General features: G+C 36.4%; 1 protein-coding gene across 1 annotated transcript in view; it reads right to left on the bottom strand.

The window, feature by feature from the left end:
- LOC106475793 (sex peptide receptor-like) overlaps positions 1 to 1,697 on the bottom strand; it is an 8,742-nt gene extending 7,045 nt beyond the window's left edge. The window contains exon 1 of the mRNA XM_013936469.2: positions 1,639 to 1,697. The gene's annotated coding sequence lies outside the window, so the exon portion shown is untranslated. The remainder of the gene's footprint in view (positions 1 to 1,638) is intronic.
- Positions 1,698 to 5,113: the final 3,416 nt, after the last annotated feature.

The following is a 5,113-nucleotide window of genomic DNA, read 5'->3' on the forward strand; positions in this document are numbered from 1 at the left end:
AGGAAAAGTTATTGATACAAGTCACATAATTGGTCACTACACCCAGTGTCCAAGAAGTCACTGTCTTTACATAATTTGTCACTAGACCCAGTGCCCAAAAAGTCATTGCCTTCACGTAATTTGTCACTAGACCCAGTGCCCAAAAGTCACTGTCTTCACATAATTTGTCACTTGACCCAGTGCCCAAAAAGTCACTGTTTTCATGTAATTTGTCACTAGACCCAGTGCCCAAAAAGTCACTGTCTTCACATAAATTGTCACTAGATCCAGTGTCCAAAAAGTCACTGTCTTCACATAATTTGTCACTAGACCCAGTGTCCAAAAAGTCACTGTCTTCACATAATTTATCACTAGATCCAGTGCCCAAAAAGTCACTGTCTTCACGTAATTTGTCACTAGCTCCAGTGACCGAAAAGTAACTGTCTTCACGTAATTTGTCACTTGACCCAGTGACCAAAAAGTCAGTCTTCACGTAATTTGTCACTTGACCCAGTGTCCAAAAAGTCACTGTCTTCACCTAATTTGTCACTTGACCCAGTGTCCAAAAAGTCACTGTCTTCACATAATTTGTCACTAGACCCAGTGCCTAAAAAGTCACTGCCTTCACGTAATTTGTCACTAGACCCAGTGCCCAAAAAGTCACTGTCTTCACATAATTTGTCACTAGACCCAGTGTCCAAAAATTCAGTCTTCACATAATTTGTCACTTGACCCAGTGTCCAAAAAGTCACTGTCTTCACATAATTTGTCACTAGACCCAGTGTCCAAAAAGTCACTGCCTTCACGTAATTTGTCACTAGACCCAGTGTGCAAAAAGTCACTGCCTTCACATAATTTCTCACTTGACCCAGTGTCCAAAAGTCACTGCCTTCACGTAATTTTTCACTTGACCCAGTGTCCGACATCATATATCTTTACAAAGATTACCCCCCTCTCAAGTCAGAGGCGAAAATATTTACTTGAGATTTTCTCTGGTTTTGAAGATTTTACTGAGATTTTGCATCAAGAAGTTAACCTTCTCAAAATTACCTGGAGAATTTCATCCACAATCTGTAATTATAGTTTATGGAATGGACATTGATCTAAATGTGATGGAATGAACCTCAGCTTCTGTCTCGGCCACGCAGCAACGGATCTATAACAGCCATTTTGTATATAGTAGCAAATAATTCAAGTGTGCTCTCGTGATACTTGACAAATATTTATGAAACATTTTACTTAGGTCATCCGGAATTTAAATCACAAGCAACACAATCTTTATATTCTGATTTGGTGCACACTAACAGATGAGACATGTGATTGTATGGTATTGAGCTTCTGGTAAACTTAACATATGTTTTCCACTGCATCTCTTTAACAATAGTCCCATTGTAAACTGTCCAGGAGCAGACCAGCATAACGTTACTCGATGAATGCCGCTTAATAATACCCTCATATTGATATCATGATTATTTTCCTCTGGTTAACAAAATACCATTCTGTTTAAACCGTTTGTACGTGAAAAATAAGTTACTGGTGGGGGATGAAGTTATGGTTGAATCATCCAGTTACATGGTGAGTGGCCGTATTCCTATGTTTACTAACTAATTATTGACTGGTCATCATTTCGTTCTCCAACAAACTGAAAAGCATACTTACTTTATGTACACCCATGTATATCTGTGCTCAGAGCAATAGGCACCTACTTTTATGTAGTATTCTACTTGTTTCAAGCAAGCAGAAATCTAAAACAATATGTGGTATTGTGTTGAACGTATATGGCACTGTTAGCACCACAGGCTAATCAGCCAGGTTAGGGAGCTCCAAGTTCAGGCATAACTTCCTCTGGTTTAGAACTACTGACCAGAGATAATAAAACCAGTTAAACGGCTAAACGTGATTGTTAAAGAGCTCCGTTGTACATTCTTGCTTTAGTCTTAACCAGAAGTTGGCCAAATCTCATCAAAGAGGGCTTGTTTCTTCAGATTTCTCTCCTTACATCTTTAGTACTTAGTTATAGAAAAATGTTTAATCAAAATCAGAACAATTAACACTGAACAAAATATTCATGCTAATAACGTAGAGTAGAACAATAAGTTTATACATGACAACTGCTTCTGCACAAGACCGAAATAGCAATCGAATACAATAATTTTGAGAAAAGATATTCAACTTGTGCGATCCAACTACCGAAACGGGAGCTTGGTGGATTATAGAAAGATGCCAGGAAGAGGTCGTGTGCTTGGAGCAAGACAGTCTTACGACTTGTGCGATCCAACTACTGAAACGGGAGCTTGAAAACCTCCTCGTAACCTAGATGGATTATAGAAAGATACCAGGAGAAGACTGAGTGCTTTGAACATGACAGTCTTACGACGAAGGGCTATTGTAAAGATGCACGGTGGACAGATAGAGCATGGCCGTACTCCACCATTGAAGTTTGTTTAACGTTGTTATTTTTTGCATTGTTTGTCCAACGCTCAAATTTGATAGCAAAAAAAATGCAATCTTGTGAAGATGATTAAGTAAATTAAGTCATTAGCCGGAAGAAACTCATTAAATATGTAGTTAATTAGACATATGGTTAGTAAGTTAATCAATCATAAAAGTAAAAGTTATTATCTAGTTCGTATTCATAAATGAATAAACTTTCGTCTACTTTTATTTTGTTTATTACGAAGCTATTATTCCTTTGTTAGTTTTGGATCAGCCCAGTAAAACTATAGCCCGTTCCTTCTGGTTGGAATGCACTATTTTAAAAAGAGTGTTTTTTGAAAGCGAAATATCAGCTCCCCCTAAAATATTCAGGATTGGTTAAGAAAGTTTTCTTTAAAAGATTTTCTTGTTTTGTAAAGATACACAGTAGGCTATCTGCGACCTCTGATTATGCTTCGTCGAGATTGTGGTCATTGTTTGGACCAGGGACTGTCAGGTGCAATCTTGACTGCTTCCTGAGATCTCTCTATCACGGGTTTGATTTGTTTTGAATTTCGTGCAAATTTACTCGAGAACCATCCGCACTAGCCGTCCTTAATTTAGTAGTGATAATAGTAGAGGGAAAGCAACTAGTCAACACCACCCACCGCCAACTCTTGGGCTACTCTTTTACCAACGAATTGTGAGATTGCCCGCTTTACAGCGCCCCCACGGCTAAAAGGGCCAGCATGTTTAGTGGGACGGGGATTCGAACCCGCGGAGCTAAGATCGAGAGTCGAGTGCCATAACCACCTGGCCATAAATTTATTTGTTATGAAAACACTTTATTAAAACCAATATACAGAAAAGGAAGGAATTCTTTAATTTTCATGAAATTCAACGAAAAAAAAATGTTAATTAAATAAGCTTTGAAAATTGATTCTATGAAATAGTGTATTATTCTTTATTTTCTATAGACTATTCAGATATACACATTTTTTTCCCTCTTTTTTTGAAATTTTAAATTCATAAAAATAAGGCTAAACCTGAGAAGTATTTATCGGTATCCTAGGACCTGACCTTTCAAAATGAGGTCACCATTATATTTGCCAAGCTAGGTAACAATATACTTCCTGACAATATTCTCCGTCAATAAATAACAAGTTATTTTATTTAAATACGATAACCTTAACAACAATGTTCAATAAAGGGGGATTTTGAGTTACCCCCGCAGTTGCTAAAATAAACTAAACTTACCCAATTTATTGCCTGTAGTTTTTTTAAACAGATACAACTGGAAAAAGCAAAAAAAAATTCCAGGAAAGAACAGAACATCTAAATAAACTTACAATTACACAGATCTGTGATTTGTTTCAAAGCTTTTAAACTTCCCATTAGATTCTAGTTTTCATCCCTACAGGAGTTTCATGGGTCATTTTCCTACAAAATCATAAATTACTGATTTTCAAATTTCATAATCTGCTCTATTCAACTGTTTTTAAAATATTCTTGTTGCTATTTTTAAAGCTGTGATTCATTAGTAGTTGTTCAGAGCACGTGCCGTTAAATCATGAAAGAACAAAAAAGAAGGCCGGTAGTAATAATACAACAAATAATACATAGATAATCATATCCTCAAGAGATGGTAATGTGTTGGCAAATACAAACCCACGACTTGGAAGGGGCAGAAAAGTTCTAAGGAAATATGTAAGTGCGTTGCTTAAAGGTAAGTGGGTTAATTATTATTTCTAATATAAGTTTTGAAATTTGGCACACAACTGTAGACCACTCGTTACCTGGAAGGTGTTTTGCAGTCCGGATAGAGCTTGCCTAGTTCATTTTCGTGCATCATGGGATGGGGGGGGGAAACAAATAGCCCATTGTGTAGCTTTGTGTTTAAATACAAACAAACGAAAATTTCATTTACTTTTGTATTTAAGAAATATGTCAAAAAACATTAGCTTTATAATAACGTGTTGTTCTTTTGTTTGGCAGATTCTTTTTAATTATTCGGTAAATAATTCGAAGTCCGATCGACGTAACGATAACAAAGTAGTACTTTAACGTGTAGTCCTATGTATTTAAATGTGCTACGCCTAACGTAAAAATAAACATACTTGTACAATTTCACGTCTAATCGAATCACGTAACTATACATACGTGATAGCTAACGAAACACTTCATTATATACTTCACTGAACTAAACTCATATTTATAACACTAGTCTTGTTTCTAGATACTTAGCAAAGTCTCTCGATTACTATATTTCCGAGCGTTCTAGGTATTGTATAACTTATGTCTGCGCCCTCTATCTAACATCTAAATAAAAATATTGAAAAAATAGCCCACAACTGTACTTCAATGTTAAGTTAAACATTCATGTTGGCAAAATACACATTCAGAAAAACCCCAGCACCTTCGGCACGTGAACCTAGCTTTGAGTGTTTTTGCCCCCGCAGAAGGAATGTGCCCCCCTGTCGCCAAAGGTTATCGATAATTTTCTAAAGGTAAGTCAGAAACAAAGTTCCTGTTAACAAATAGTTTTTATTAACAACGGTTTTGGCATATTTCCTAGTGTTCTAACACCGTTTAAGTTTTTTTATATATATGTCTATAATTGGGTATGTAAAACGATCTTACCTATAGTATGCTAGTATGCTTCTAACCGAAGACAGGCTTACGTAGAATAGCTCAGAAACGACGTTTCGGCACATTGAGT

This window comes from Limulus polyphemus, unplaced genomic scaffold, assembly GCF_000517525.1.
Source record: "Limulus polyphemus unplaced genomic scaffold, Limulus_polyphemus-2.1.2 Scaffold9176, whole genome shotgun sequence".
NCBI classification, from domain to species: Eukaryota; Metazoa; Arthropoda; class Merostomata; order Xiphosura; family Limulidae; genus Limulus; species Limulus polyphemus.